Source organism: Lepisma saccharinum, unplaced genomic scaffold (genome assembly GCF_977018435.1).
Source record: "Lepisma saccharinum unplaced genomic scaffold, izLepSacc3.1 HAP1_SCAFFOLD_252, whole genome shotgun sequence".
NCBI classification, from domain to species: domain Eukaryota; kingdom Metazoa; phylum Arthropoda; class Insecta; order Zygentoma; family Lepismatidae; genus Lepisma; species Lepisma saccharinum.
This window is the reverse complement of record NW_028143018.1, coordinates 20,254-31,710: the sequence shown is the minus strand read 5'-3', so window position 1 is coordinate 31,710 and position 11,457 is coordinate 20,254.

The window sequence follows — 11,457 nt, the reverse complement described above, 5'->3', positions numbered from 1 at the left end:
AACCTCCCATCTGAAAATTTGAAAATTCCTAAAAAATCCGTGCAAAATCTTGATGACCCCAATCTCTTGTTTTGTACGTTTTTTCCACGTGTCTTGACATCCAATGTATCCATGCAAAGTTTGGTGAAGATCTGAGTATGTCGTTTTTGACCTTATCTGGAACATCCTTTCTGAAAATTTGAAAATTGTTAAAAAATTCGTCCAAAATCTTGATGTCTCCAATCTCTTTTTTGTACGTTTTTTCCACGTGTCTTGACATCCAATGTATCCCTGCAAAGTTTGGTGAAGATCTGAGTATGTAGTTTTTGACCTTATCTGGAACCTCCCATCTGAAAATTTGAAAATTCTTCAAAAATTCGTCGAAAATCTTGATGTCTCCAATCTCTTGTTTTGTACGTTTTTTCCACGTGTCTCGACCTCCAATGGATCCCTGCAAAGTTTGGTGAAGATCTGAGTATGTCGTTTTTGACCTTATCTGGAACATCCTTTCTGAAAATTTGAAAATTCTTAAAAAATTCGTCGAAAATCTTGATGTCTCCAATCTCTTGTTTTGTACGTTTTTTCCACGTGTCTTGACATCCAATGTATCCCTGCAAAGTTTGGTGAAGATCTGAGTATGTAGTTTTTGACCTTATATGGAACCTCCTATCTGAAAATTTGAAAATTCTTAAAAAATTCGTCCAAAATCTTGATGTCTCCAATCTCTTGTTTTGTACGTTTTTTCCACGTGTCTCGACCTCCAATGGATCCCTGCAAAGTTTGGTGAAGATCTGAGTATGTCGTTTTTGACCTTATCTGGAACCTCCCATCTGAAAATTTGAAAATTCTTCAAAAATTCGTCGAAAATCTTGATGTCTCCGATCTCTTGTTTTGTACGTTTTTTCCACGTGTCTTGACATGCAAAGTATTCCTGCAAAGTTTGGTGAAGATCTGAGTATGTAGTTTTTGACCTCATCTGGAACCTCCTATCTGAAAATTTGAAAATTCTTAAAAAATTCGTCCAAAATCTTGATGTCTCCAATCTCTTGTTTTGTACGTTTTTTCCACGTGTCTTGACATCCAATGTATCCCTGCAATGTTTGGTGAAGATCTGAGTATGTAGTTTTTGACCTTATCTGGAACCTCCCATCTGAAAATTTGAAAATTCCTAAAAAATCCGTCCAAAATCTTGATGACCCCAATCTCTTGTTTTGTACTTTTTTTCCACGTGTCTCGACCTCCAATGTATCCCTGCAAAGTTTGGTGAAGATCTGAGTATGTAGTTTTTGACCTTATATGGAACCTCCTATCTGAAAATTTGAAAATTCTTAAAAAATTCGTCGAAAATCTTGATGTCTCCGATCTCTTGTTTTGTACGTTTTTTCCACGTGTCTTGACATGCAAAGTATTCCTGCAAAGTTTGGTGAAGATCTGAGTATGTAGTTTTTGACCTCATCTGGAACCTCCTATCTGAAAATTTGAAAATTCTTAAAAAATTCGTCCAAAATCTTGATGTCTCCAATCTCTTGTTTTGTACGTTTTTTCCACGTGTCTTGACATCCAATGTATCCCTGCAATGTTTGGTGAAGATCTGAGTATGTAGTTTTTGACCTTATCTGGAACCTCCCATCTGAAAATTTGAAAATTCCTAAAAAATCCGTCCAAAATTTAGATGACCCCAATCTCTTTTTTGTACGTTTTTTCCACGTGTCTTGACATCCAATGTATCCCTGCAAATTTGGTGAAGATCTGAGTATGTAGTTTTTGACCTTATCTGGAACCTCCCATCTGAAAATTTGAAAATTCTTAAAAAATTCGACCAAAATCTTGATGTCTCCAATCTCTTTTTTGTACGTTTTTTCCACGTGTCTTGACATCCAATGTATCCCTGCAAAGTTTGGTGAAGATCTGAGTATGTAGTTTTTGACCTTATCTGGAACCTCCCATCTGAAAATTTGAAAATTCTTAAAAAATTCGACCAAAATCTTGATGTCTCCAATCTTTTGTTTTGTACGTTTTTTCCACGTGTCTTGACACATAATGTATCCATGCAAAGTTTGGTGAAGATCTGAGTATGTAGTTTTTGACCTTATATGGAACCTCCTATCTGAAAATTTGAAAATTCTTAAAAAATTCGTCCAAAATCTTGATGTCTCCAATCTCTTGTTTTGTACGTTTTTTCCACGTGTCTTGACATCCAATGTATCCCTGCAAAGTTTGGTGAAGATCTGAGTTTGTAGTTTTTGACCTTATCTGGAACCTCCCATCTGAAAATTTGAAAATTCCTAAAAAATCCGTGCAAAATCTTGATGACCCCAATCTCTTGTTTTGTACGTTTTTTCCACGTGTCTTGACATCCAATGTATCCATGCAAAGTTTGGTGAAGATCTGAGTATGTCGTTTTTGACCTTATCTGGAACATCCTTTCTGAAAATTTGAAAATTGTTAAAAAATTCGTCCAAAATCTTGATGTCTCCAATCTCTTTTTTGTACGTTTTTTCCACGTGTCTTGACATCCAATGTATCCCTGCAAAGTTTGGTGAAGATCTGAGTATGTAGTTTTTGACCTTATCTGGAACCTCCCATCTGAAAATTTGAAAATTCTTCAAAAATTCGTCCAAAATCTTGATGTCTCCAATCTCTTGTTTTGTACGTTTTTTCCACGTGTCTCGACCTCCAATGGATCCCTGCAAAGTTTGGTGAAGATCTGAGTATGTAGTTTTTGACCTTATCTGGAACCTCCCATCTGAAAATTTGAAAATTCCTAAAAAATCCGTGCAAAATCTTGATGACCCCAATCTCTTGTTTTGTACGTTTTTTCCATGTGTCTTGACATCCAATGTATTCCTGCAATGTTTGGTGAAGATCTGAGTATGTAGTTTTTGACCTTATATGGAACCTCCTATCTGAAAATTTGAAAATTCTTAAAAAATTCGACCAAAATCTTGATGTTCCGAATCCTATGTTTTGTATGTTTTTTCCACGTGTCTTGACATCCAATGTATCCATGCAAAGTTTGGTGAAGATCTGAGTATGTAGTTTTTGACCTTATATTGAACCTCCCATCTGAAAATTTGAAAATTCTTAAAAAATTCGTCCAAAATCTTGATGACCCCAATCTCTTGTTTTGTACGTTTTTTCCACGTGTCTTGACATCCAAAGTATCCCTGCAAAGCTTGGTGAAGATCTGAGTATGTAGTTTTTGACCTTATATTGAACCTCCCATCTGAAAATTTGAAAATTCTTAAAAAATTCGTCCAAAATCTTGATGTCTCCAATCTCTTGTTTTGTACGTTTTTTCCACGTGTCTTGACATCCAATGTATCTATGCAAAGTTTGGTGAAGATCTGAGTATGTCGTTTTTGACCTTATCTGGAATCTCCCATCTGAAAATTTGAAAATTCTTAAAAAATTCGTCGAAAATCTTGATGTCTCCAATCTTTTGTTTTGTACGTTTTTTCCACGTGTCTTGACATGCAAAGTATCCCTGCAACGTTTGGTGAAGATCTGAGTATGTAGTTTTTGACCTTATCTGGAACCTCCTATCTGAAAATTTGAAAATTCTTCAAAAATTCGTCGAAAATCTTGATGTCTCCAATCTCTTGTTTTGTACGTTTTTTCCACGTGTCTTGACATCCAATGTATTCCTGCAATGTTTGGTGGAGATCTGAGTATGTAGTTTTAGACCTTATCTGGAACCTCCTATCTGAAAATTTGAAAATTCTTCAAAAATTCGTCCAAAATCTTGATGTCTCCAATCTCTTGTTTTGTACGTTTTTTCCACGTGTCTCGACCTCCAATGGATCCCTGCAAAGTTTGGTGAAGATCTGAGTATGTCGTTTTTGACCTTATCTGGAACATCCTTTCTGAAAATTTGAAAATTCTTAAAAAATTCGTCGAAAATCTTGATGTCTCCAATCTCTTGTTTTGTACGTTTTTTCCACGTGTCTTGACATCCAATGTATCCCTGCAAAGTTTGGTGAAGATCTGAGTATGTAGTTTTTGACCTTATATGGAACCTCCTATCTGAAAATTTGAAAATTCTTAAAAAATTCGTCCAAAATCTTGATGTCTCCAATCTCTTGTTTTGTACGTTTTTTCCACGTGTCTCGACCTCCAATGGATCCCTGCAAAGTTTGGTGAAGATCTGAGTATGTCGTTTTTGACCTTATCTGGAACCTCCCATCTGAAAATTTGAAAATTCTTAAAAAATTCGTCGAAAATCTTGATGTCTCCAGTAGTTGTATTTACGGTACTATAAACCCGAGAAAGTACGAACCCCTCTCCAGCAGATTTGCTATACTTAAATCAAGCTCAACATGCCTATATGAGTTTCTTGCTCTAGTGTGGAACCCTAGTCTAACCTAAGAATTTTGGAAAAATGCCCTCGGGAATTTTTCAGAAAGGAAGAGCCTCCTCAGATTGATTTGCTTATACTTACAAAAGGCACTTCTGTGAGATTGTTGTCCATAAATTTGTTAAAAATATGCCCCTCTTGTGGCCATACTTAAAACTAGGCCACCCACATACATATACACACATACATACACACACATACATACACACACACATACCCACACATACACACACACACATACACACACATATTTATTTCTGGTTTAAGTTCAATTGGATACCAGGCTTAATTTGTTTATCTAATATTAAAACAATGTAATTCTTCTAGAATTGCTCTGTGACTCTCTCATTTCTTACGTCATAAACATATGATTTTTCTCCTATGAGAATGACGCTACATATGGTGTCTTCGGGTAAAGCCTCGTGGAATTCACAGATAATTTTAATGTTTGTCCTGTCATTAACCACAACTTGTTTCCTTTTTGAAGTGTTGATTACAAACATGGGTCTCCGTGCTTTGAATTCATCTGGTGAGTAATACATGTCAGTACTGCCAGTAGTGACACGCTTGAAAGCCGAAAAAGCCTCATATAATTTAAGAAAATCATCCTTGGAAATGTCTAAATTATAATTTTCTCTAGGAAATACCTCATTTCTGCCATTTTTAAGATATATGTTCTTGATGTTGCAGTTATCAAATTTACTTGAATTTTTTTCCTGATTATTGTGTCTCCCAGTCTGAAACAGTACCACCACAAAATCAGGCATGTCGTATTGTATGCTGGAGAATGAATTTGTAGCATCAAACTCATAATATGTGCCAGATGCGGGCTTCTGTACGCATTGATATGTGTAAAATTGCAGAGGAACCTGTGGATTTTTTAGGATATCAGCTTTGTATTTAAGAGCATAACTGGCCTCATATTCAACAACAGGGATTCTTAGCTCCATAGTCTGAATAATGCATTTGCCTGCATCAGGTAGGGTATTAGGCATAGCTTCCCCTGTAGGGTTTATCGTACTGTACCTCATCAATGCATTATTATCATTTGCAGCTCTTCTAAATGTAATTCTTAAACCACCCTTCCACATAATTTCTTTGTAATCCGAGAAGAATCCTGGCAACAGGCGCATTGGAAACAGCACTGTGTGGTTCTTCGATAATATTTTATCACCAGCCTCAAATCCACCTATTTTGTAGTAAGAAGCTTCGGTTTTGGATAATTTTAGAGTGGCCAAAGCTGTGGAGGTAATGCCTGGATAATCAACTCTGTTTATAACAACGCCATGCTTTCTGATCTCAATTTCAGAGAACAGATGGGGTACAAAATTATCTACCAATCTTATATTTGAATTTGCCGGATAATCTGTTCCATCGAGCTTTACAACATCAAATTTGATGTATAGATCTGCTCTGTGGGGGTGTATAAAGCCATCCCCTACATCAAGATCAACCTCAATCTCTGTGTTGGGTTGATTTAAATTTGCAAATGTCCTCCTGTTTGGAGGGAATGATTGTAGCTCATAACTCTCAATATTTTCCATTGTATGTATTTTTATTTATATATTAATCTCTATGATAGCAGTTGTTGTGGCTCCAGCAAAATCAACTAATTCTTCTTTTTCATTAGTGACCATCAATTCAATGTAATCTATTCTATTATGACACACAGGAAAATATAATGTTGGGGATGGATTGTAGATGATGGGCTCCATGAATTCGGAATTAGGTTTGAATGTTGCAATGATGCCAGTTTGTTTGTGAGTGCCTATGCCATTTGATTTGGTGATCATACCCTCGGCCACATTACAGTGAATATTCAGAGTCTCTATGGCTAAGAATTTGGGTATATTCATAGCAGTGTGTTTGATGGCCGGTTCAAGTTTTGTGTTGTTCTCAAATCCCAACAGCTCTCCTATAGTACCCAGATGCACTGTCTCCGTAGCAGATACAATCTCTACTCTGTGAGTGACAGAATTTTGAGTTAACACTACACCTCTGGGTAATTGAGCATTTAGAGTGGACAGATTATACTGCCCTGGAGTGATGACAATTTTTTGATCCCCTACTGCAATTGTGTTGTTGTGGTGTGTAATATTAGGGATCAAGTACATGCCATAAAATGCTCTGAGAGCTATTGTTTTGGGATACACTATGTCATCGTGTAATTTGAGTTTCAATATTGAATTTTGGCTGGTGAGATGGAATACCCCCATGATGTTTCAGATACCACAAGGCCTTTTGAAAATTTTCAATTGATGGTTTATTTATTTGAGACATGTATCTGAGAACAGATAAACACAAATGTCCGCAATTAACATCTTTGAAGTTTTGAACACGGGCATTATTGTAATAAAGATTAGCTGATTTTAGATATTTTACTAAATTTTCAGGTGGAACACCTCCAAATGAATCAAAAACAAATGCCTCATCGTTTAAATATTTAAGATAACAGATCCAGTGAGTGCCCTGATTTTTGTACTCATCCAAATTAACAATGCCACACTCTTTGTTGAGTGGTTGTTCCGGTAAAGAATCAGACATGTACACACCTCTAAAATGTTTGATGCCCAATGGCTTGATTAAAGCTTCAATATCTTGGTTTGTAAGCGGCTCTTGTTTTTTTTAAACTTATTCATGGCTCTCTTAACACCTTTGCCTTTTTTCTCCATTGCCAGGTTATGGCGCTTCTGCTCATCTAATTCTGCCCTATTTTTCTTGGCATCTATTACTGTTTTTGCTATGGCGGCTGATCCCCCGGCCAAGCTCCCAACAGCCCCGAGAGCAGCTAAGATGGCAGGGATGGTAAATATAAATCCCCCCACATGTGATTTTTTTCTTGATTGCTGTAATTTTTTTAATTGGGGGGTACTAAGCAACAATTTCATACCATGGCCCTTTGCAAGACAAGAGCTTTTTTTCTTTCGCTGCTTTTTGGTTAAAAGACTGTCAATAGTTTTAAGAGATTTGAGACCTGCATAAGGTATTTGATACATAACACCCTTGGCCTTCATTGTAGGTTTATTATATATACATATTCACAACCCCCACCCCAGTTTTTGTTTGGTGCTCATAGCTATGGTGGTTCCCAATGCTGCTATTTTTTCACTTAAAGAAGCATCTTTGCTTACAAATCTGCCAAATGCAGCCTCTTCTAATTTCTTGTCTGCAACATGTCTCTTGTCAAGATCGGTATGTGTGTTGTATGCTATGTCATGGTCTCTACAAGCAGCATCTAAAGGATTAACACCAGGATCCCCTCTGTTTAATCTATGATCCAGTTTTGTACCGGGACCGCAATACTGATAGCCTGGAATGTGTAGTTCAAATGGCAGCTTGTTTATAATGTCATTAACCAGGCCCCGACCCTCAGAAATATTCCAAAATTTAGGTGGTAGAGTATTAATAATTTTTATAAGATATCCAATCCCCTTAGGGTCATTCACTATAAAATTAGATAATTTTGTGCTTATCATGTCCATAATTCCAACCTTTTCATTGTAAAAATTGTGATTGCCAGCATTTTCCTCCCCAGCTATCACCAATAACCTATCTACAAGTTTCCTGACATCATCAACCCACACAAATTCTTTAGGCAAGGTGTTGTATTGTTTGATTCCACTACCTGTCTTGATCTGAGACCATATGGGCTTGATTAAATTATTGTATTTTGCTCCACTGCTCGACTTGACTCTTTTTTGTGTGGGATCATTGTTCTGGTATAGAGCATCTGATTTTATTAATATTTCTTTGTAATGTTCATAATCTTGATCTGTATAGCTTCCAGGCCTCTTCCTAGTCATCAGTTCCCACAACCCAGGTGTGCCGGGGTACTTAACAAAAGCACCTTTTTCTCCGAGACGAGATTCTGAATAAACAATTATATCATCTCCCATAAAAGTTACTCTGAAATTACCGATTCTATGAATAATGCTGCCATCAATCTCTGTGTCGGCATATAAGCCAAAAACCTCATCTTTATTGTCTTTAGGTGTGGTTAAATATTTTTGAGCAAGAAGACCCAATTCAATAGGATCCAGAGTAGCTTCAATTCTTCTAGGAGCAACAGGACTAGGTGTATGAATACTGGAAAGTGGGGTGAATGGATAATCTAATATGTTCCTTGCAGCTACAGGCACAAGCTCTGTGATCAAATCTTGATTTTGCTCTGTAACAGTTTTGATATTCTTACCTAAATTATTAATAGCATCAATAACAGGCTGTTCTGTTAGTTTGTGTTTTTCATAAATTCCACGGTTCTCTGATTTCCATCCCTTAAATCTTTTTACAAGATAATCTCTTAACTTAAGATCATCAATGACTGGTCGTTTCATGGTTGTTTATTTATGTCTCAACGTCTAGAAAATCGTTGATTTTATTTCTGTATTTGCCAGTATTAGGTGTTCTTGTCATATCAATTGTGACAAACCCATAACTGTCCTGGTTCCAGCACTTGCTGCAAAACTTAGAAAAATCATTGTAGCTCAAGTCCCCACCTACATATTCATCATGTATGTGTTTGAGGTTGGTATGGTCTTGATGAAACACACATATAAAATTGCTGTTGTCTCGGATCAGTTGCTTCGGTATTTTGGAAAAAGTCTGTGCAAGGTAGAAGCAGTCAATGTTTTTGTGTCGGCCCTGTGTAAAGAAATTTCTAACCTTGTTTTGATTATCCAGTATAATGTCATCAAACACAACAACAGAATTATCGAGACATTCATCTAATGGCTTAACATCCGGTTCAAAAATGGCTATATCCAATCCATCATATAGCTTCATCAGCTGCTGATATTTTAATTGTTCTAAGCTCTTAGAGAAGACATACAAGTGCCTGTTTTTCCAGTCTAACCAGTTGGGTGCCAATAAAAAATTATCAACCATTAGTGTAGTTTTACCACAAGCTGATGGCCCAACAATAAGACATCTAATATTTTCAGGCAGCAACTTGCCATTTCTCTTAATCTGCTGTTCAGGTTCTGGCAGCCTTTTTATAACATCCCAGGTGCTCATATTATCACTTTGTCTGCATCGATCCAGCTGTTTTCCGGATGACCCAGCCATTTGACAAATAACTTGTTGCCTTTTCTGCGGATGATTTTTTCTATGAGATATGTGTCGGGCTGTTTAGTTTTGCTGAGCTCTTGTTCATAGAATCGGCCTTTGAGAATTTCTCCTCGGTGATCTTTTATTATATATGTGTTAAGGGTCCCGGGTTTAACTTGAACCACTGTAAATAATTCGGTGCTCCAGTTTCTCGTAAAGCCTCTCTTGAATAAGTGCTTATATTTGCTGATTCTTACTTGATCGCCCACCCTGTATTTGGCTCTTCTTGTTGTTGGCTGATATCTAGGATAATAAACAGTCCTGATCAATTTTTGCTCATCAGATGGAGTTACTTCAGAGGGTTTCATGTTGATTGTGGAATGAACCGAGTTGTTATATTTATGTAGAAGTTCTGGAAGAATATTAACCCATTTATAATTACCTTGGAGGGTAAATTGTTTATACATAAGATTTTTTAAGGTTCTGTTGAATCTCTCTACAATTGAGGCTTTGAGATCACTGTAACTCGAATAATGTTTTATTGACCGGCTTTTAATAAATTGTTGGAACACTGAATTATAAAATTCTTTGCCATTATCTGTTTGCAAATAGCGCGGTGATCTTCCTGAATGATTGATGATTGTCCTGAGGGCTTCTGTAACACATTTTCCAGTCTTGGATTTGAGTGGCACAGCCCATGCAAATTTTGAAAATGTGTCTATTACAGTGAGTAGATACTTGTAGCCCTTGTTGATTTTGTCTAAGTTTTTCAACTGTCCACTTGACAACTCAATCAAGTCGCTCTGCCATAAATCATCTATGCCCTTTGTGACTACTGGAAGTCTCTTATAATTATGTCGGGCTTGTCTGTGCAATTCATCAACAATAATTTGTCTAGACATAATATGTAAACAAGAATATTGCAACTATGGGGTGTTCAGCAGCTGAGACTGCAGGATTTTCTAAATATAATTTGTCCCCTATTTGTATTTTAAATTCCAGAGTGCCATCATCTTCAACATAGGCTGTTTCTAATGTATTGGGGTCTGTAAAATCCTCTAACTCTACACTGGTGATTTTTGGTTTGTTGTCAGCATTTGTTATTGATAAGGTGGGGTAGTGGTGTGCCTGTGGCTGATGCCAATATTTGATCTTGATTGGTCTCAGTGTGCCTCCAACAAAAAACTGGTAATAAAATTGTGCAGGGGACAGCATATATATTTTGCCACCTGGTGTAAATGGTGAATCATATTCTTTGTTGGGAATGCTGTACAATTCAAGAATTACTGTATGTTTTGGATTCTCGATTATGCCCGTTATTTCCTTTTCTGCTGTGAGCAATCTGCTTGTTACAGATTCAAGGTGCTCATTGATAGTCCTAACAACATCATCATGGCCCGGCTTGATCTTTATGTCCACAGCAAGTCTCTTGTATTGTTGCACAATCTCTTGAAGCTGGGTGGCAAAAACAGACAGAGCATTTGCTTGATTGGATTCCATGGTCCCTAGCTGTTGCTTGATATTGGCTACAATTTGTTGCAAATTTTCAACAACTGCCAATTTTGAATTTTGAGCAGTAAGATCATGGACCTGTCTTCTGATATCCTCAAACAGGGCATGCAGTTCATTAATATGTTGATTGGTTGGAAGAGTGGCCACTGTCTGAGTGAGTTGTTTGATCTCTGCCTGGATATTCTTGATATCTTCTGATTTCAATATGCGATTCACAGCCCTCTTAATATTTTTAAGTTCCTGTGATGTGGGGAGATTTGACACAGTATTCTGCAAAAATTCAAGTGCCAATTTTACATTGTTTAATTCAGATGCATCAGCCACATTTTGCATAGCATTTTGGAGCAGGGCTATATCTGCCTGAGAGGGTGTGGATTGTTGTAAAATTTCAAGTTTTGTTTGGATATCATCGATCAAGTGATGAAAATGAGATAGTTCAGATTCAGTGTTGAGGTTTTCAAGCTTTGTGATTTGTTGCTGGACACTGACAAGGGTATCTACAATCCCAGGCAGGCGAGATTCTAGTACATTTGCCAAATCACTTTGCACTGCTGCTATTGTAC